Genomic DNA, 23,372 nt, shown 5'->3' on the forward strand with positions numbered 1-23,372 from the left:
TAATTGGGGAACAAACTTAAAGCACTGCCAAGACACACAACTAAGCATTTACAAACCTTAATGGATTTTTCAAATATTAAGTACTAATGTACTGAACCAAAAAAACACAGAGGTATTCCCATAATGCTGTTTCAAGTTATGTAGTTCCATCTTTGGTACATAAAAATCTCAGTTCCTCCATTCTTGCTGCCTAGCCCCCATTTTGTTGTCTGAGGAACACAGACACACAGGGTGCATACTAACAACACCAAGTTCCTGCTGAATCCAGCGAGAGGCACAGCTAGGCGAAGACACCACCTGGCTCTGCCTCAGTTCCAAGATGATGTCAGCCTATTCAGCAGGGCAACAGAAAAAAAATAAAGTCCCTGCTGTATTTCAAACACACACAAAGGGCCATGTATATTACCACAAAAAAAAAAGCAAGAAACCACTATCTCATCAGCAAATGAAATTCTGCAGCCCTCTGAACTTTATAGCATTTAGGCAAGAGGAGTAGGTAGAGGAAGAAGCATTTGCTTCTTTCAGATGTGATGACAGTTACTCTGTCTCTTTCCCATCACTGTCACTACAGCCTGTCACTTTTTGCCCAATGGTCACCACTATGTGCTGACTTACCAGGGCATGTCAATTTAGCAAGTGCAAGGTTGGTTCCAAATTCTCTTGTTTTCTTTGTTAAACATTTATTTGCCTCACTCCTTGGCTCCTCTTCCCCCATTCCCCACCCCCCATAAAACAAATTACCCAAAAATTCACTTTAAAATAAATACTAGAAACACTGCAGAGAAAGCTTACTCAAGCAAGGGACTAAAAGGTTTGCACAGCAGAAAAATAATGACTGAGGAGAAGATGGGCTCAGATCAAACAAAAAGTAAGCCATGATCACTAGATCAACCTGCAGGTTCTCTGATGCCAAATAAAGGCTCAGTTCACCTTGTAGAGTTCCATCACCAGAAATGTGAAGGCCATTCTTGAATTAATGCACTAGATGCACCCCAAAAATTGGTTCTGGGGGCAAAAGCAAGCTGCAACAAAATAGCCCACATCTGTGCTAATGAATCATCCCAGTCTCCAAGACAGGGTGCGTAAAAACCACCCCTCAGGAGTGACGGTTGAAGCGGAATAGGGATTGAGCCATGCCTGGAAACTGTCTGGGGAGTAGGCTCGCTCCAATTCCCCAAAATCATACTAGCGAACATGACCATCATAGACCAATTTCTTCCAGGGCTGGCAGTATTCTTAGCCTATTCGAATTTAATATCGATGTAACCTAATGTGACTCCTCTCTCAGGCCACCTATGCTCCCAAACTTTGCTCAAATGTGGTTTTGAACAGCTTTCTCTTCATTTACTTTCATTACAAACTCCAAGGTATTAAAATTTGCAAAGAAGCTGCAATGAATCATAATTATTAGAAAACAATGGCCAAATTTTTCAATACTAGTTAGTCATTTTAGCATCTACCCCGATTTGTAAAAATTAGGAACCTAAAATAATTAACAAAAATAACAAAGATGTAGGTTGAAGTAACTACAAAACTTTAAAATTATGTTATTTTTTAATGTAAAAAAAGTCTGATCTACATTAAAGCGTGTATCCATGTGGTGCTTCTGTCACATCATTCTTAATATTTGGCTTTATTTGCAAAATAGATATGGAAAAAAAAACTAAACAAAACCCAGAAACAAGGTTTATATTAAATAAACCCCAGAGTGTTGAATTACATACAGTGTGTCTGGAATTATATTGTCTTTTTTTTAAAGTTAGCTGTCAGCAAAATTTACACACACGCTCAAATATTTGATTAATTCATTTATTATAAAAATTACTAATTGAAACAGATTACCTGTAACTACCAGCTAAAGCAGAAGATTCAGCATATTTCTCTAAGTATGTGAACTGCTCTACTTTTCAGAGAAGTAATTACAAAAACATAGTTTCCTTTTCCCAATTGAAGCACTCATTAAAACGGAAATAGATAAAGCCCATTTCAATCACATGCATGTTTTGTGGGCTTTTATTGCACTTCTGCTTTTTTCTGCTCTGCAAAGACTCTATCAAAGATCTGTTATAACTGATGCAGCAGAGTGCTTACTGGGCAAGATTATAAGAATACATCAGGTGAAATGAAGGTTTTCAACTTTTCACTGAAATAAATCTGAAAAAAGATGTATTGGGAAACAAAAACTACAAACACCCTACATATTCAGAACTGGAAGGAGATGGCACATGGACTACCTGGTGCCTGATCATCAGGTAGTGTTTTACATCCCACTTTTCCTTTGAATTGCTCGTGTCTGCCCCAGGAGGGCTGTGATTCACTTATTCCTGTGTGAGCCTGCTACCGTAGACTGCAGTGAAAACTCTATACCCAAATAGCATGAACGATGCACTAACATTTTACATAGTGTCTTAAATACACTTTGGAAATCTTCCACCCTTTAATCCATCCCATGATGTCATAACACCATGGCATCTTCAAGACATCCGCCATGAACTGAAGTACAGATCCTAGATTAGCATGTAACAATCCTCAAGGCAAAACGATTTGTTTGCCTTCAGCGATGAAGATCAACGGCAGGAAGTACAATGATATAGAGATATTAAAATATTTATACTATGCCCATTTGTAAATAAGCGTATGTTTACATTATGCTTTCCACATACACAGAATGAAGCATGCATTCTTCTATGATTACTACCAACTCATTCTAAAGAAAAACTCCCAGCTCCTAAATTCACTTCCAGCAAGCACACAGCAGAGGCTTGTGTCAGTCACCTTACCCAAGTAAGCAGGGAAGGAAATTGCTCATGCAGGGGAATTTCATGCCTCCCTCATTTATACAGTTATTTACATTACAGAATTATTCAAGTATCTATACCCTGACCTCTGATAAAGATACAGATAAGGGAAAATATTATTCGACAATATCCAGAAACTTACACTACTCTCTTGGTGCTGAAAGGCTGTAGAGAGCTTTATAAGAATTACTGTTTCAGGAATTTAAACTACATCTTGGGTTGCAACCTAGGGACATGGAATGAGTAGCAACAGGGACGAAATGCTGGGGACTCATCCAGTTATCACACTTGCCCTGTTGCACCCCAGCAGATGAAGCACCATGGCACTTCCAAGCTCCTCCAGTTCCCAGAGTGAAAAGCATTTGGGTTTTTTGACTCTAATGTCTCCTGAGGGGTGAAGGAATCAAATGAAGCTATTCCCAGGAACAGAGCATAACTGGAAAACAAAAAATAACACTGAATGGTAGCCTGGTTGGTAGGGAATTTCTTTTTTCCTTTTGTGCTGAGCGCTCTCACTCCACTGGACAAGCAGCAGGCTTCTACTCCTAGAAGACAGTCCTCTCTCACATACACACAAATATAAAATAAAATTACCCGAATTCATATTTCCTTGTTCTATGCATAGTAACAATACAGATATCAAGGTTAATGCACACATGTTACCACAGGTGTCACTTCGTCTCTTGAAATCTGCTGGACAACCCAGCAGATGGTCATGACTGCAAACTCCCCACCCTTCATCATCATTAATTCAGGAGAAAATGCATCTCAATAAGCTAGCACCAATTCACAAAGAACTCATTGTCCTGACCAGATTAATAGCATTAGATCTCATGTTACCAGATGTACTTCGGAGAGACAATAACATTTTAAATTATAATGTGCTGCTTTAAGTCCACTTCAATGTAATTTCTCATAAATATTGATGTAAGGGCAAACTTTAAAACTATGAATGTATTCCCAAAATAAACAGAGAAAACTCTGTATTTTGTGTTTAGATTCTAGACAGATTTGACACAAGCATAAAATTTATAATAATTTGTAATAGGTCTTAACTTCACTGATAAGTTATCAGTATGAGTTTTAACACACATCAAATGAGGAACAAAAAGGAATAGAGGGTATTACTTGTCATGACTTGAGTTATGTCGTGTCTGACATTTGTCAGACTTCACACTAAACAATGGAAGAACCTTTTCCATAGGAATAGTTAGCAAAAATGAACAGCGCTATGCTAGAAACAACTAACAAGTTATCTCTCCAACTTACTGGAAAATAAAAAGTAGAATCTTGTAAATATCCACGTTCTTTGTGAGGAAGATGTAGAGACCCTTGAAGGATTGTAATCCAAATAAAAACAACAACAAAACACAGAATCACAGAATGGTTTTGGTCGGAAAAGACCTTTAAGATCATCGAGTCCAAACATCGATCCAGCCACGCTAAGTCTGCCACTAGACCATGTCCCCAAGTACGACACCTCCAGGGAGGGGGACTCACCCACGTCTCTGGGCAGCCTCTGACAGGGCTTGATGCCCCTTCCAGTAAAGAAACTCCTCCTGATATCCAACCTACATCTCCCCCGGTGCACCTTGAGGCCATTTCCCCTTGTCCAGTCACTGCATCCAGGGAGAACAAAAGAAAAACAACAAACCCACAGAAATAGAACTTTCCAGAGAGACAGCATTCACTTCAGTTTTAAATTACATTGTTCCTTTACCACAGAACCACATTTCTTAGTCTTGTACCCCAAAAATTCCTCTTGCAGACAGCTTCATTGAAAACCGTGTGAAACATTCTGTTTTCAATAAATTCCTGTTTTCCTACAAAAAAATTTTGGATGAAAAATTCTTAACTCGCTTCACTTTTAAAATAATTTCTCAAGCCTAACGATTCATAAAGTCCAATGCCTTTTCTTCCTTAAAAGGCTACATTGTGCATTTTAAAAGACATCCAGTCACTTTCATATTGGCACAAAACAAGTAACATGGGCACTTAAACCCATACGTATGGAAGGTATTTTTCCTAAATGGAGGGATTTTTTTCCTTTTTACCTTGAAAATGGGATCAGAAGTTACACCTCCAATAGTCCTTAACCTCAATTTGATCACGCAAGACTGAGATACCTAGATACAAAATATAGAAATATCTTTACTATGTAACTTCACACATCTAACTTATGTAGTAAACAAATATAATATAGGGTGAAATTACCCCTTAAGTACAGCTTACAGCCATAGCCGAAGGAAAGAAGCTAGGGCTAAAATGCCCCAAAATGTGGGGAGTAACAAACACACTCTTGGAAGATGACAAGGGAAAAAGAGGAATATTTTATTTTTTAAAGGAAAACAAAGAAAAATAGGAGAATTATAGTCATGTCTCCTATCAAATTCCCAACAGGCATACTTTTTAATTGCAAAAGGAACTCATGAACCAAGAACAAAATTACATTTGATGGACTGTACTCATGCCATTGAAACTGAGTATGCAAAGCAGGGTGGTTCTTCTCATGCATTATTTTTTTCCAAATTCCTACATAACCTAACTAATAAAAATATTTACTTTTACAAAGGGTCAAGTGGACAGAACATAATTCTCCCAGAAGGAAGCCACATGCTTAGTATCTTCAAAGCGACATTTATACTGATAAAAGCAGTAGCTAATCTTTCTCTTACAGGCTGAAGTTCTTGCTGAGGTTTCTATTACTGAACAACTACGTATCATGCTTTAATGAATATCTGCCTCAACAGAACAATTATTTTTACATTTTTATTAGGACTTCAGTCTATGTGTATAGTCATCAATTCATCCACACTCAGAGTTGTCTTTGAAACTTTTGTAAAACAATCTATAGTCCTGCTCTAAGTCACGTGTGATGAAAGAGCTCTCATCTGTTCCCAAAACCAGGATTCCATAATAAAAACATATTAGTCAATTTCCATACAAAAATTTAAATACATTGTCACACAAATATTCAAGTGTTTCTCATGAGTCATGCAAGAGGTGCAGAATAATACAATATCATGCTTAGAGTTGCAAAAATCTCAAATTGACAATTTTCTATCTTTCTTAAAACTTACCATAATGTATTAAAAGATCCATAAAATTGAATTTACAAAGACTTGAGCAAATAGATTTCAACTAATTCTGTGGGTTTTCCTGTATTACTTTGCTGGTGCCATGACTAATATTTAGCTACAACATAATGCTTGCCAACAGATGCACGATAAGTCTGAAATCCTGTGGGGACAAGTTAAATGTTTAAAAGGCTTTGGAGGCATGAACAGTGTCTCTGTGCACCTCAAAGAGAGAGCAAAAAGATTATTTGGCTGCTTACAATACTCTTAGACAAGCCTACCAAAAAAAATAAAAGCCCAAATGAAAAGCTTTACCACTAGAAAAAAGGAGGAAAAAACACCGAATTTAAAATCATTTTTATGGAACCTATTCTTCTATTTTTCTGAAGTTTGATCTGAAAAGCAGCAGTGACAGAAATTTAACCTTATCTATGCTGGATAATTACACAGTTGATCACTTCTTGTCATCTGCAAATTTAGAGTGCATGTAGAAATCAGGTCAAAGGAAGGGTCACAGTTTTGACACCCTTTTTTCCAACACCATGAGGGCATGTCTATCACTAGGGCATTAATGGCAGCATGATTCATTTATAGTATCATTGATTTTGTATTCAGCTATGTTGATATTCACCCACAGTAGTGTTAATTCTTGCTCACTTTTACTTTGGGGATCCTCTCTTGAGAGGGCAGGGAAAGAGCAGCTTTTGGGATAGCAAGTAAAATGAAAGGGCTGAAAAAAAGGCAAATTTTATCCAACATGCAACAGAAACTCCCAAGAAAGAGGGCAGCGCTACCTGGTGTGCTAACTGTAGTTAACCAGCTTCATTCAAGCTCAACACAAGTACTATCAGTTTAAGTTCCAAAATTTTTAGTCTGTGCAAAAGCAGGGCAGTGGCACCTTGCTCAGAAGAAATGCTGCAATTAAACATGATAAAAGAAAAACGGAGGAACAAAGGACAACAAGTAATTATTAAGGATTCACATTTAGAGAGCTCTTTCAGTTAATGGTCCTTCAACTACTTTGTGTGGCAAGAGAGAACAAAAAGGTTCCCTGTAGGCACACTTGCATAGAGCACAGCCCACTTTCAGTCGCTTCTTCATAATACAAGGAGTCAGAAATGGGAAAAAAAAAAAATGTGGAAAAATTGTGGCTGGTATGATGTAGATCGAGGACAAGCTGTGATGCTTTCCAATACCATCCTGTATCTACTTCAGCCAGCTGGCTTTACTGGCCTCTCTAAACCATTTCGCCAAACATCTGTCTTCCCCATCTTCAAGTCATCTTCCATCAGGCCAGACTCTTTCCTATACTTCTTCTATCCCTCCCTCTCCACAGTCTGTAAAGCCAGGTAGGAACCCCCAAGCTCTCCATTCCTGACCCCTCCCCAGGAGGACAGGAGAACATCACAGAGCTCTCCAGGGAGTTGCTCAGCACTCCAGATGGAGTTATGCTGCAACACATGAAGTAAAAGATGTTCAAGCAGGAAATGGAAAATGACATCACAGACTGGGAAACCGCATGGTAGAAACTATAGGGAAAGCTGCATAAATGTTTCACCTTTTGGGTCTTTGGTATGAGCGCTATTTTGTTTCCCTTCTTCCTCTGAGGAAGTCCTTTTCAGCATGATTTTGAAATGTTACATCTACAATGCAGCAACTATACTGTGAAGAAAGTACTTATTACCGGTATCATGCAATCAAAACACAGCATCTGCCTAACGTCTTTGCAAGATTTCATTTTTTTAATTTTTTTTTTTTTTGTAAGTTACACTTATTTAGAAAATATAAACATGCCATTCTGTTCCAACATTCACTTTGTTTTTCTGCTCTGGCTACACCTGTGACAAGGGAACAATAATATCACATCACACACACACCCTTTAATAACAAGTCCTGAACAGGGAAAAAAAGAAGTCTTCAAGACAGTTTCACTGCTGTACAGGATGCTCACCAGAAAACAACAGATGTTCTATAATCACTACTGCCCATTCATTTCCTTTTTGTCAGAAAGAAAGCAGCAGTCATCAATTAAGAACTCCTATCTACTGGACACAAAAGGAAGTATACACTTTTCCTTGGTCATTTGACTGCAACAATAGGAGATGGCAGCGGGAAAGGACCGACCACTCTGAGCAAGCACTGGGGGAAGCAAGGGGCAAGTGAACTTGTCTTTTTGGATTTTTTAAAAATAAATACAGGATTTTTTTATTCAGCACCTTAATACACAAAAGATAAAAAAATAAATCATTTTCTCTATAGATTGCACACAATCCTAATTATATTATTCTTCTATGCGTCTAGACAATTAATCTAATCTTTTCACGGTAGAAAATCCTAAATACATGAACTGACAAGAGAATCAAGCAGCAGCTAGAAAAGCTGTTCTATCAATTAACAAAGCCTCTTTTCAAACTGTTATCACAGTTTTTATAAAGATGCTAGTCTAAACATACTAAGTGTTTAGACTTTCAATATGTCACTGGCGTAAGTTATTTGTATTAATATTTTTAAGAAGTCTCGTCAGATCTGTGGATTCTTCTATTAAAGATAACATCCACTGGTCAGCTTCATCACTCTGAAGTAGAATGACAGCTTTCATAATATCATCAACAAAAGAAAACCCTAGAGATGCACAATACGTTATGTCTCTTTCAGTCTGACTACAATCAGCCACAATGAGTTTGGTGAAAACTTATTAAAAATTGCTAGGCTTAATTAAGGTATTAGGCCCTAATCTAGCATGCTAAATTAAGCCCTGAATATTTCCATGAATAATAATGCAAATGCTCTAAGAACTTGGTAGGCACTTCCTGCAACAGGAAAGCTTTTACAAGCCTTCAGATCACAAGCAAACCCCTACTTTTTGCCCTGTACCTCTGCTCCATCGCATACCAAAAATAGAACTGACTTACAGAAAAGCTCACACGTGGGCATGCATCGTTCCTCTCCACCCCCACACAGATTTGCAAGTCCTCATTCCATTAAAGACATGGCCTAAACAAAGCAGTCAGTGACACACAGATGCTCGAGGAATTTATTTTGTGTAGCGACTTTTAGCATAAACACACTGCATATTAAAACTCATCTTGAATTGTTAAACAAAGTACACCAATCTGATGTTTCCTTCTCTGTTACAACAGACATCATGATTTCAAGAGCTGCTGAGGCTCATTTTCATTCTTCCAAAGATTAGCCTATTCTAAGCACCAACTTATTGAAACAATTAAAAACAAACAATATTTTTTTTATATGATCATAATAGCAAGAAACAAGCAAATTTCATAAAATGTCTCCCCCATCACTCCCAATAGTACTTCAGGATGAAAATATTCTTAAAAACTCCAGATTTAAGTCTGGCATATGCAGCAAATTTTGGCAAAATTACTAGTGGTTATTTGGTATAGGTTTAACATCCATCCCTCAAAGCTGTACCTGCTCAAACCATTAAGCAATTATTTTTACAGAACACCACCCGTTGTATTTTAGGTTTCTTCCTTTTCCCCGTGAAATTAACTCCTTACTAAATGCACTTTATCTAGTCCTTGAACACCTTATCCCATTAGTTGATACATTCCCACGCACTCCAGCTTTGTTGATACAACCATTTTCTGAAGCACATCACAGTGAACGCTTGTCTGCCATGGATCCCTGAGAATCTTAGGAAATCTTCTGTCTCTTAGGACACACGCACAAGCCATGCTATCTAAGCTTTCAGGAGAGAGGTTATTCCACTCTGACAATCTGGTATAGCTTTTCTATTCATCATGAAAACACATGAAACTCACTACACCTCAAAAACAAGGCCAAGCACATTTGAAATTAAGCGGAAATCCGGTGGGGGGGCAGGGAAGAATTTGTGCAAGTAATTGACTTTTGAAGGTCATTAGGCAAATATTTCACATGCATTTGGATACATAAAAATTTCAAGCTAAATAAATAAAATTATTTGCTGCATGGAGCCTGGAAATTTACAGCCCCTCCACATTTGTGGACAAAAAAAATGCTAGTAATTAACAATAAGCAAATAACTCATACAACTACTGTACTGAATTTAGATCATGCCTAATGATTTTTCTCTATTTATGTTAAAACATGCAACTTTCTTCAAATCTTGCTATTTTTAGACAACACTGCAGAGGAATTTCTGGTCTTTCCTCTCAGCCTCTGCCAAAAGTTTTCCTACTTACAGAAACTGTTCTCTTTTGGATCCAAAGGTAAGTTAGATTTCACCAATGCTTGTCAGATTAAGCTTCAACTGAATCCGGTGCAATCCTGCTAATGTCTATCAATTAAAGCTAAGCAATCTCAGAGCACTGGATCCAACATAAAGTTGCAATTCTCCTAACATTTTATAAACATTTGAACACAGCTGGATCATCAACACATACTACAAAATTATATTACAAATGCCACTATCAGTACAGTAAGAAAATAAATATTAATAATTAGTGGTCTAATATAGCTCATTAGTATTCCATGTGCAGGTCACAGAAACCAGAGTGGCAATTAACAAAATGGACTTTTTAAAAAGCCCTCCTCTTATTCAATTTTTTTTGTGGAGTCTCCCACCAGCCCTATTGCGAAGATTTCTGGAATGTCAATTTGTTTCAGATGATCAAATGTGTTAAGTCAGTTATTACACTCAAGTTATATTTCCATGGCATCTAAATCTGCTCCCAAGTTCCCCAGGTCCCCCAAGGCTTCCAGGTAGCGAGAGGAAATAAACAATATTAAACTCCTAAAAATAATAAACTATGAAAGATCAATTTCTTCAAAATTACATATCGTAACATAGGAAATCTCAGGAGAACACATCAGTGCCAGATCTCAGCGCTACGCAGAGACCACTGCTTTTCCATGAAAGTGGCACTTCTACCTCCAAAAGGACAGAATCAAGCAACCAAACGAGACTTCAGCTATAGATCTTCAGCAAAACTTCAGTTACAGAAATAAGCACTAAAACTGAAGACTTAACTTCCCCTAACTGCTTAGGTGCCCCAAGATTTGAATTTAATTAGCATAAAAGCCCACTAGCGCGCACATTAAGAAAAGCCACCGTCTTGGCTAACCAACATTTCAGGATTAACACAGTACAGCGATCTATTGTGGATTTGCACAGTAAGCAGTCTTGTGGTTAACTCCAAGTATGCTCACTGAACACCAGTGGTAATCACCTCAGCCAGAGGCATAAATATCATGTCTAATTTTTTTAAAAAACTTAAAATAATAATTAAAAAATTTACCTGGTAGAGCACTTGCCAAATAAATCACTGTTAGATTAGGCAAAGTGGAGTCAATTTTTGTCTCCTCTGTTGAATTTCTGGCATTCTGCAGAAAGGAGGGTAAAAATTACTGAATTACTGAGTAGTATTCTGCCTTAAACAGCTGAATCCAGTTCAGGCAGGCTATAGGGTCAGAGTTCAAACAGGAATTAGACGCTAATGTGATTCTGGCAATCCCATTATGAGTCTTCCCACCTCTGCGAGCGCCTACCTACATATCTTTAAAGATCTAGATCAGACAGTTTGTCGACAGTTGCATTGTAAGCCTGTGGCAGAGCAGGGAAGCGCTGCTGGGTTCCCAGGCTCTAAACCCCTAAAGCTTCAGGCCCTTCTCCTTCTGGAAATTACAAGCACCAATTTTAAACTTCATTATCTTTAATGTCTAGAAACCTCTGTACAGATGAAGCCTCACTTTCCTCAGGAGCAACAGAAGGACAACACCTCTAGTCATGAAAGCAAATCAGAGGCATAAGTCACTTTGAGATCTGTCTGGTACCTGCATCATCTAGGTATTTTCACAAGGTCAACAAAGAATGATAAATAATGACAATTACATATTGTTTCTTCTACCACTTCGCAAAAAGCAGCTATTTAGATACAACTGTGGTGCAGCTTTTTCTAGTAAAATTTATTAGCCTACCTAGAAGCCTAAAAAATGCAGGATTCTTGCACATGGAATACAAGGAAACAAATCCATTTCCTTTGCTAAATTTGTAATCCTTCCCAGCTTCAGAACACCAACTGGAACATCAACCAGAAACTGAACAAAGATACTTTTGTTATTATTTTCATTTCTCTAAGCCATTGCTTTGAATTTGCCCATTCTGGAGGAAACCAAGATTAATTTACCTCTCCTCCTTAGCTATTCCTGTGCTATGGCCTCAACCAAAGGTGACAGTGAAGAATCCACAAAAAACAAATCAAACGTTCTTGCTCTGAACTATCAAGAAGCTACTGAATGTAAGACGGGATTTTTTAGGTTGTTTTTTTTTATATCACCATAAGTCCTGTTTATATACTTGGACTGGAAACAGTGCACATTCAGCTGCAATTGATTTCCTGCATGGCAAATACCTCAAGCATTCAAGCTGGCTGGGAACACTGCGGAGGCCTCTTACCATCACCAGTTTTTTGAGATCAGGAAGTCCTGCCCCATGCTTGTTCTTATGCCAGAATAAATAGAGTCCCCGCTGAATGTCCAAGTTAATTTGGTCTAGGGGAACCAAATCATAAACAGGCAAGATTTTATATTTCAAAAATCCATTTAAAAAAATATTGGTTTACTTAAAATGTCAACAGTAATACAATCAATTCAATATTGCCAATGTGGCATAATGTTAATCTACAGGTGGTTTTTAAATACAAAAACTACTCCACATAGGAGATGTGGTTGTTTTGTTTTGGGATTTTTTAAATGAAATAGAAATACGTTTTCCCTCATCCAGTTGCTACATTTACAGCTATAAATCAACACTACAGGGCAAATTCACAGATTAGAAGAGTATATTATTCCCCTTTTGATATCACTGAGTGACAACAATAACAATAATTTTATTGACTGCATTTAGGTTTTTTTCTGCTCTTAAGTGAATACATAGAATAGCCTGCACTAACATTTCTGTGAATCTGAAGGAGGTAATACGTGAGTAGTTTTACCAGGTTCTTTGGATTAGACTAACAGTCATGACATTCAAATGCCCAACCACCTCACTGCACCTCAGATTATAAATTAAGCAAAACAAAAATATAAAGTGAGCTGCAAATACTGTCCTAGTTCCATTTAGCCCATGCAAGTTTCCTTAGTCTCAAGTCCTCCAGAGGCAAAGGACTCCATTTCAACTGCTAGCAAAAGTCATTTAAGAACCCTAGAATGAGACAGACTGGCAACACAGCCACAACCAATTATATATACAAACATCTGTACATTTCTGTGTTTGTACATATAACTTGTATAAACAACATGTGTGTATACAAAAAAATGGGTGTATATATGAAAAAATGACAAATCAGGAAACCAGGCAATTCTGAATAAGCTTAACATTTGTTCCATTCACTGTCATCCCTGTTCTTTTCTAGTCCTCAACAATGCTAAATCACATATCACATCTAGACAATTCCATCCTCACAACTTGGATCATCTTGTGTATTTGACATAATAAAATGGTGTCAATATATACTGTAGTAATTTAAAATAAATACTCTTGCCAAACAACTCCGCGTATCAATCCTCTAAGAAAAGCTGAAAATAAAATTCTTACTAGAAGTTCACAAGTTAGACGGCAAACCACTGTACAGGTTTAATTGCCAGTGAGGAGGACGAAAGTAAGAATTTATTTGACATAATTTTTACTGAATTATCTGCCAGTAGTTAAAGCCCAATTTTTCTGGCCAAGGAAAGCAGCTTGCCTATTACAGCATCAAGAGAAGAACACACACTGTACCACCTTTGCACAGCATGATGTAACTGTGATGAAGAGACAGATGTACTGCATCCCAAGGAAACGGATTCATTCCACATGCAATCGCCTGAGTGCTTTCCCAGGCATCCTAAGCTAATTTCATGGGCTAAGTGGATGCAGCGGTCCTCGAGTTTCCTTCACCCTACCTATTCACAACTGTGAACAACACCAAGGCCAAGTTGCATGAGAAGGTCAACAACTAAGAGTGAATCTTTGCCAGAACTCCTCCAGACCATCCCTGCTTTGAGTTCAAACTGTCCTCAGTAAAGAAGTCAGTGTTGGACAAGTACAGGCATAGACAAGTAACTCTGACCCATGTACCAGAACTAATCACCTCCTGAAATGACTCAACTTTTATGACTAACAAATAAGAGAAACCAACCCAGTACATTTTTCTAAAATGGTCATAAGACAGGCATCATTGATTCTCTATTAAAAACAAAAAGGACTCTTCATGCAGCACAGGCATCGATTTAAAGAACAGCAAAAGAAAAAAAAAAAAAGGAACCATACATTGGACAAACTCCTTATCACTACAAGACAGCAGCAATGAAAGGGCATTCAGATGCCGCTGGCACCCACATCCCTCTGCACACAACCAGGTTGGGCAGATGAATCTGTCAAGTATGTACAAAAGCAATGTCCCTTAGAGATGAAAGAGACTAAAAAGAAACAGATCTGCACTGACAAAAGCTGGTGACCAGCTTATCTTCTGAAGGCAGCAAACCAGACAGTTGAGGGTTTGTTTTTTCAGAATTCTTCCTTGAAAAGGAGACACAGTTCCTACCCTATCCAAACAGCACACAGTGGCATGTCGAAGAAATCCCTTCTTCTCCATACCCCACCTGTGTATATTACAGGATACATCACATCAAAGCTTTATCAACAAAGGGCAGAACAAAAATGCCTATTCTGCTTTGCATTGACCTTGCGGTAATTCTGATTGAGTGCATGCGCTGCACTTTCAATGAAGGAACTCCTTTGGAGGAACCAGAGGGTTGCATTGGGAACCGTTGGGTGCATTTGACAACAGGGGTGGTTGGCAGGACCCTATGTCTAATAGTTGCAGGAAGAACCTCTTCAATACGGTTTCTTTGGAACCGCGTAGTGCATGGAGATGCAGGATGGCTTAGCTAGGAGACTGAAGAACTCAAGAGATGTTGTTGGCACATACAGCCTTGACCAAGGGAGCAGACCTGTGCAGACCTGGTAACACGCCACGCTACTGGGAGGGAGTGACATTGCACATAAAGTGGCAAAGTGCAGGCTGCATTAATGGAGATCACCAGTCCAAGTCACCATGCAGGAGATCAGCTCTAAACTCTGCTCAGCACAGCTCAGGACTCGGCAAACCACTCTCATCCTTCACACAAAAAGAAAAATCAGGTTTTCTTGATGCTCTGTACTGCATATTCCCACTGGCAGACTTTATGAAAGACAAAAGTGACTCCTGAAGGGCAGATGCATGCCTAGATACCGCCCAATAAATCAGAAAGAAACCTCAGAGATTAAATGCTTAATGACTTACTATCTTTCACTCACAAAATTCTACAGTGGCTTACTGAAAAGCCTCCACTGTGCCTGATGGTTGGTGCTGCAGGTAGGTATTTGGAAAACAAATGAATGGCTTTGCACTGGAAATGTGGGAAAAACTCACAAGGTTAAATGAGTTCAAGCTCAGGAGAAGAAGATACTGGAGACAATACCCTCCCCTACCACAACACACGAGACTTCTCAGCATAACCAACCTGATAAGGCAAGGTTTGTAAAAGTTTGCACCCAGTGAGGAGTGTGGCAAGTGGACCTATCTGCCTGCAGGACAGAGACGCGAACCTCCTCAAGGCTGCATGAGCAGAAAAGGACCAGGAGAGATCAAATCATTTACTTATGACTTCAGACTCATCTAACATGAGAGAGACTGGCAATTATCAGAGCAGACTGACAGAATGGAGAGATTACAAACTTCATATGCTGGTACTGTACAAGGGAAGACAAGCTGTCTCTCCAAATTCAATAAACATTGTTAAACACATCTTTGTCTACCATTCAAATAGGCTAAGACTGCTGATTCTTCAAAGAAATTAGTGTTTCTCCAACAAGCTGAAGTCTATAATGACATCACTCAAGTGATGATTATGGCCAAGATATGACAGCATTCTCAGCAACCTCACAAAGTATGTTATCAGGATAATGAGAAGGAATTGGAAAGTAAACAGTGACAAAGCTTCACAAACATTTGAGGGTGAAGCATGGTAATCTGGGCAGCACTAAACCTGCTTGCAAACTAAAATCATGCTTTTGCTGATATTAACTTGGTTGCAGTTTAAACAGCAAGTGGAAAGCTTTGTACATACTGAAGTAATAAAGTAGATTACAGACTTGCATAACAAGTAGTTCTTCATTTCACTCATCTATTTTAAAGATTCTTTATGAAGAAGGAACTATAATTTTTCCTTCACTGACAACACAAAGCATGATGTTACTTTAAACTGAAGTACCACAGATTAGTGGCAGCAGCAAAAAGCAAGTAGTTCTGCCACTACATTTCTGAAATGCGCTGCAACCTCAACTGTGAACCTGGTCTTACTAGAATAGGCCACACAAACACAAAAAAAAAATAAAAAAAAGAGAGAGAAGAAAAACAACAAGTCGATACTGTATGTAGAAATCAAAACAAAGCTGCAGCAGTCATCATATCTAATCTTAGGGGACATGCAGGAGGGTAAACATTGGTAAATACTTTAACAAAGAACAGTTTACAACAGGTCATCGAGAAAAACTTGCCTGTGTTTACAGATAACTCCACCTAACACAAGCAGAAGCATGGGAAAAAGTACAAGCGCTAGAGCCTATGCACTAGATCTAGGAGACAGAAACTACTCATGTGGGCTGATTAAAGCAGAAACTAACCTTGAAGCCCAAACCCGGATGGCAATGCTGGAAGATGTCAACCATGACCATGAAAGGAAGCTGGCTGTTAGGCTGTTCCTAACAGTGCTCCTTAGGGCAATCCAAACAGCCTTCTCTTTCCTGAGCTAGGTATCAAGGTTTTATCTACAATGGCTCTGAGTAAGCAACTAAACAGGTGATTCAATTGCTGTTCCTGTGACATCCTTTTTATCTCTGCTCAGTACTTCCACTGAGAGGATACGTGCATCCTATCAGCAGAAAACATTAGCTGCATGATACTAATGCCTGGGGCGTGATCCTGAAATGTCTGAATGGATATGAATGTTCAAATATTTCAATGTTCACATTCATTAAGTTAGGTTTTAAAACATCTGGGCAGGGCTCACATGCAAGTTTCTGCAGAACGCGTGCTTATGGGAAAAATTTTGGCACTACTTGTAGTCTGAAACTCAATGACAGAGCAGGCAAGCAAGACTTATAGGTTTCAAAGATAATTAGCACTGCTCCAGTCACAAGTTTGCATGGTAAACAGCTGCCAGCCCAAGCAGTACCTGTTCACTACACTTATAAAACACACATGCTACTTCCACTACTATAATCACCCACAGTCCACCATACAGAACTAGGAAGCAGGACTAGTGGAGCTCACACTGAAGAATGAAGAAAGAAAACAAGCCAATTGTATCAAGTATGTCTTCTAGATTCATTTTTAAACCAACACCTTGCTTTGTATTTTCAGAGCAATGCTCTGCAACATGATTAGTGAGAATAAAGGCAGTGACCACCCCCAGTATTCAGGTCCTTCAGAAGGCACCCCAGCGGGCAGCTGACAGTGGTTTTAAGCAGCTTGAAACTTTGCTTAGACAGCTGCTTCTTGCAGTCCTCCTGGATAGTATCAGTAGCTTTTCCTTCCATTTCCTTGCAAAGTACACCCTGACTAGGCCTCTTTCTTTTCCTGCATATGTAATCAAATTTGCAGTTAAACCTATTTTAGGCTAAGTTCATATAAATTCAACTTTTGATGAATCATACTGGACAGACTCATTTGATACAACAATCACAACTAAAAAATTATTTGTATCCTTAATGTGACTTAATAAACTTTTAACATTACGAGATCGTTTATCTCACAAATGGAGAAACTCAGTTAACACAAACGGGCTTTCTTGATACTTGAAGTTATTTAATCAGTTCACATTCATCTCTTGTATTCTTAACTACTCGCTCCCTCTGATCTGTGATGCTTTTCTAAAGCCCCAAGCCTTGGAGCCATGGCAGCTCGTGGGAATCTCAGCTCTTCTTTCAAAAAAGAAGTTTCAATGCATTAGAGTTACTATGAAAGAACTGGAAAATATTACTTTAATAGGCTTAAAAACCAAAAGGAACTGAAAAATATTACAAGATTAGTAGTTAATAAATAACACACATTTGGGAAGTCTGAGCTGCGACTGGAGTGCAGAAGATGCTGGGACTAGTGATGTAGCACAACTCTCTAGGTGGCTTTGGTTAGTGTCGCAAAATGAGAGGCTTAATCAAATCTTAAATGAGCAGCTTTGAAAAGCATTTTTAAATGTAGAAAAAGGAGGACACACACAACACTAGGTTTCATGTCCTCTGCAGTCTCAGTTTCCAAGAATAATGCTTTCTTCCACTTTTTTCCTCATTGCCAGTCCTACAAACTAAAACTTTTTCTGTGTGACTGCAGTAATGCAGGTTCTCAAAACTAACTAGCGACATCTCTTCAAGTCCCTCTGCCACTTCAGCTGAGAGCTGTAATAATTCTTTTTCTCCTCCGCCCCCTTCCCCTTAACACTACAAAAGCAAAATGCTGTTTACAGTAACTAGTAGTAAGGCATCCTCATTGTCAATCACAAGCAAAAATTCCAGCTCGTTGTAAGAGGGGACCGCCATATACGAAGTCTGACACAAAAAAAAACCCCAAGACTGTGCCTGTAACTCTTCTTATGTAAGAAATCAAGAAAATCAAATACCATCACCTTTAAAGGTGATTAACAACTTCTGATTGCCAATACAGCTGCGTACAATGCCGCCAACATTCAAAGCAGATCATTTCTGAAAAGCTTTTTGCTTTCCCATCTTCTACCAACAAAAAGTATGTTCCTTTGAGGACCAACTCGATCTTTGGGATCTCTTCACTGTAAGTCTCAGACAATAATTGAAAACTTTCCGTCATGTATTTCTTCACTTTCACAAGAAACTTGATGTTAACTTGCTGTTCACTGTTGTACAGCCACATTTTTCAACTGAGGGTAAGAAAATGTCTGTATTTGAACACACGTCCACTTTACTGAGTGAAATGATCAAGTTGAGCCTCGTCTCACTGTGACAGGTTAAAACATGTTCTATAACCATCTCTTTGTCTTTTCCCTCCCACTGCTGGTTCCCAAGCCTTGGAGTTAGTCTCGGGTTTTTTGTGTGAGACCTCATACAATCACAGCTACTCCAAATGTCTTCAGTAGAGATTATATTACTAGCTTGCATTTTTTCATATACCATTATTCTATCTTTTATAATATATTGTAGCTAAATATCTGTGGACTACACTGGCCTCTAAGAAACTTACGGCAAAGTAACTTAAAGCCATAAGTAATATAAAGTGTCAATACAATGTGTCTCTTTAATACATCAATCATCCTTCTCAACACGACTAAATACAAAAGGGAATGCTCATCAAATTAATTCCTTTGCACAAACTTATAGCTGCCACAGCATTATAGATGTCTAATCTGAGAAACGCTTCTAATCAGAGTCCTGCGAATAGCTCTCATTATCATTAGACTGGATGTTTCAATTATTTCCTGACCTGGCGCATCTGAACCTATGGACCTGGGGTACACAACAGGGCCTTAATGAGCATCACTTCCAGCTGCCACCTAGCAATATGGTGCCTATCCTCTTCACAATCCCATGCCCCACAGGCCAAGAACTACAACTCCGGGTTGGCTAGGAAAAGGCATAGTCATGCCCAGCAATGGCTGAAGTGGCAACCAAACATGAGGGAAACAAACACGTAAATAAAACTCAACAAATCAAGGAGTCTTTGGCATACTTTAGTAAGTGTGCTAAAGATCTGGTAAAAGATGGACTTCTTTAAAAAAAATTGAGATAAACCAAAAAACCATTCTGAGTTGATACATTTTGTAGCATCCTTCCCTAGGAATTATTTTTATTTGGAGTTGGTCTTTTTTAAATACAAAGATCACACCTAAAATTTAGAGGTTATACTTCTGTGCAAAACCTTTTTTTTTAATAGCAAGCTAATCTGTGGAAGTATTCCTCAAAATTACCCACAACTACTTTTGTAACTGTGTTCTTGTTAGATCTCTGTCTAGGTTGATCTCATAAGAATTCACCAGAGCCTACAAGTTGTATGGGTGATGCTATCACAGTTTCAGCTATCCTTGTTACCAATAACTTTTTCAGCAAGGTAAAAATGACAGAAGCTACTATCACAATTACAGATCTGCTAGCATTACATGGTTACAGAAAACAGATCAGCTTTGCACTACAGAGTTTGCATTCAAAGATAATAAAGCACTACTTCGAGTATGTGCCTTCATCAGTTGCTATAATCCTATTTAGTTAGCAGGGCTTAAAAAGCCTTTCCTGAATTTCAGCCAAGAAATCACAAGCATAGGAAAGGCAGAAGACAACAAGTATACAGCAATGCAAACAAATGCAAAGCTGTCAAACACACACACACACACAGAGTACCAAATGATTTGGTATCTAAAAAATACTAAAATATTAATACTAAAAAAAAAAAAAAGTACTTTAGGCAAGTCATGAGCTTGTGGGGCTTTTTGCTACTGTTGTCTGTATAGGTGCCACATGAAAAATTTCATCACTGTAGCAAAAAGCCCCACAAGCTCATGACTTGCCTAAAGTACTTTAAACAAGTAAGCAGATATTTCCACTTCCTTTCTAGCTTTAACCTTTTAAGTCACGACAAAAGTTTAAAATAAAATAAACCAAAACAAACCACAAGCCCATAAAAATCCACCAAAAAAAACCCTCCAAGAAACCAACCAAGCATACCCCGCAGAAAACCACACGACACAGGATGGTCCCACAAGCTCACTTAACTCCAAGCCTTTTCAGCTGGACACAGTTTGTACCAAGGCCTCACAGTCATCCACTTTTGGCCCAAAGGATGCCTTTGGACAGTTAACTTCTATTCTCACATCCTGCCCAAGGAAGAAGGAGAACACAGTAGCAGATGTCTTGAAATCGTGAGAGCTGCCAACAAACTAAGTTCACTACTTGAAGACTTCCAAAGCTGCACACTGTTGACATCTACCCTTACATAAAAATCAAGTCACTACTGTCTTTGCAAGATGTTGCCCAATAAGATTACAAATTACAACATTTGAAAATCATAAGTAAAACAATAAGAAAAATGACACATTAGCACCTAGCTTAAGAATCATAACATGCCCTTGCAGGGAGGCACTCAGTCATACGGCCACAGGTTGACGTTGTATACCTAGGACTCTCTAAGTCTGCAACAGAAAGCTAGCATTCCTGTAAATGAACATATTCAAAACTAAGCCTTTTATCGGAGTGCTTTGCATAACTTCTAGCTTGCCAACTGAGAACACAGAGGAGAAGCAGAGAGTCAAAGTTTAATAGCTAGGCATCTACATGGACCTGAGAACAATACCAATATTCATTAAGAGACCGATCTCAAACTGCCGTCTCATATTTTCAAGACAAGTGCCTTATTAATAAATTTTCTAACCTTAGCATAACTCTTATGTTTGCATGTCAAAGCACCAACACACATCGGTAAAGAGTTCCCAAAAATTATGAAAACTACGTGCCACACAGCAAGTAAAAAGAAATTTTTTAAAAGAAATCTCAAAGAAGCTGCATCTTGTGTCATGCCAGCCACAGTGAATTACACAGCCAGGAGCTGCTACAGCCAGATTTAGCTTTGTACAAGCTACCAGGATTCCTTTATAAATTTAGCTAGAGGCACAGGCAACAAACACTTGTGGAAATTTGAACCGCAGCTCTCCAGCAGCAAAGATTATTCCCTCCAAGACAGAAACAGTAGCAAAAGATGACTATTAGTAGGCTCTTATTACACAGCTTTCAAAACACCTATAAGTCATCAGGTTCTCCGGGCAGCATTATTAAATCACCGAAGTACAAGCAAACATTAAAAGAAAAAAGAAAGGCCACAGCTGTTTCTGAGCCTGCCAATTAATAATCCAAGGGGAAAAAAAAGCCAACTAAAGGGAGACCTTGTTGGAAGCCAGCTGAATGTATAGCTAAGTTTGTTTCAGGTCCTTTTCCCTCATACTTGGAGCACTATGGCTTGCGGAGCAAGAAGTAAACGAGTGCCTCAAGGTCCATCAATGCCAAGGGAAGGGTGAGCTCCTCAGAGCTTCTTCAACAAGAGGGACAAGGACCGGGGCACAACCCACAAAGCAGGGAAAAGGGCAAGAGCAGGAGATGGGGAAATGCCTCCAGGGTCCTACGGGGCTCTCCTCTGCCCCAGCTGCCTCTCTCCGCTCTCCTCGCCCCAGAAAAAACGCTCCCGATACTTAACGACACGACCAATCGTATTTTTAACACCCTTTGGGCCACATTTATCACAACGCAACTGACGCTGCAGGAAAAAAAAAAAAAATCGAGGGGACGGTTTTCCCGAAGACAGAGGTTTGCTAAAGCATCAGCACAAAGCCTGAAACGCCGCACGGTCTGACCGCACGTTTAAAGAAAACACCTTCTCCCTCCCCCAAAGCCGGGATTCCGATGGATGCTCACGCCTCGGCTGAATCCCGGGCTCCCCGTCGGGAGCGGGGCGGCCGAACAAAGCCCCGTCGGGGGGCAGAGCGAGGAGCAGCCGGGGGGCTCGCACAAAGGCTCCCGCCGGGGGCTCCCGCCCGGCCGCGGGGCAGCGGGCACCCCCCGAGCCCCAGCTCGCCCCCCACCCCCGCCCCGGGACGCGTTCGCCCCGCGGGTCGAGCCGGAGCCGCCCCCTCCCCAGCGCGAACAAAGCCCCCGCGCTCACCGGCAGCCGCTGCTCGCCGCGCTCTGCCCTCGCACACCGGCTCCTCCTCCTGCTCCTGCTCCCCTTTCAGAGCCGGGCGCGGGGGTGCGGGCTGGGGACTGCGGGAGGGTCTCCTGCCGCCCCCCTCCCCGGCTCGTAACGCGTTCAGCGGGTGTCCCCCTCCCAGCGGCCGCGCCCCGGCTCCCTCCGTGCGCACGGGCTCCAGCTCTAAAGTTCCTCCTCCTCCGCCTCCCGGCCGGGCAGGGGACTCTGTGAAACTCTCCTCCTCCTCCATCCAGGTCCCGCAGCCGAGCCGCAGCCTCAGCCCCTCCCCGGGGACGCCCGGGCTGCAGCTGACTCCCGCTCCCCTTCTCCTCCTCCTCCTCCCCCGGAGGCTGGGAAAGGGGGAGGCGGGGGACAGAGAGATTAGCCACTCGGACTGTCTCTGGACCTGAGCCAGAGAGCAACCAGATTATAGACCCGGCAAGAAGAAAGGAGGAAAAGAAGGAGGAGGAGGGAGGAAAAGAAGAAGAAGAAGGGAGAAGAAGAAGGAGGAGGAGGGAGGAAGGAATAGAAGAAGGAGGGAGGGAGGAAAAGAAGAGGAAGAAGCGGGGAAAGGAAAAGAAGAGGAAGAAGGGAGGAGAAGAAGAAGAGGAAGAAGGGAGGAGAGGAAGAAGAAGAAGGGAGGAGAAGAAGAAGGGAGGAGAAGAAGAAGGGAGGAGAAGAAGAAGGGAGGAGAAGAAGAAGGGAGGAGAAGAAGAAGAAGGAGGGAGGGAGGGAAAGGAAAAGAAGGAGGAGGGAGGAAAAGAAGAAGGAGGGGGGGA

The 23,372-nt window shown here is 40.1% G+C and overlaps 1 protein-coding gene across 4 annotated transcripts in view; it reads right to left on the reverse strand.

Moving 5' to 3' along the window:
- PLEKHG1 (pleckstrin homology and RhoGEF domain containing G1) overlaps window positions 1–22,783 on the reverse strand; it is a 135,368-nt gene extending 112,585 nt beyond the window's left edge. Inside the window, exons 1-2 of one of the 4 annotated variants that reach the window (XM_069852121.1) lie at window positions 22,570–22,590; window positions 11,119–11,203 (exon numbers count right to left, since the gene is read on the reverse strand). The gene's annotated coding sequence lies outside the window, so the exon portion shown is untranslated. Of the gene's footprint in view, window positions 1–11,118; window positions 11,204–20,585; window positions 20,716–22,569 lie in introns of those variants that run through there. The other 3 variants (XM_069852120.1, XM_069852122.1, XM_069852123.1) reach the window with 3 other exon arrangements.
- Between the last annotated feature and the right edge of the window lie 589 nt (window positions 22,784–23,372).

This window comes from Phaenicophaeus curvirostris, chromosome 2 (genome assembly GCF_032191515.1).
Source record: "Phaenicophaeus curvirostris isolate KB17595 chromosome 2, BPBGC_Pcur_1.0, whole genome shotgun sequence".
In the NCBI taxonomy this organism is placed as follows: Eukaryota; Metazoa; Chordata; class Aves; order Cuculiformes; family Cuculidae; genus Phaenicophaeus; species Phaenicophaeus curvirostris.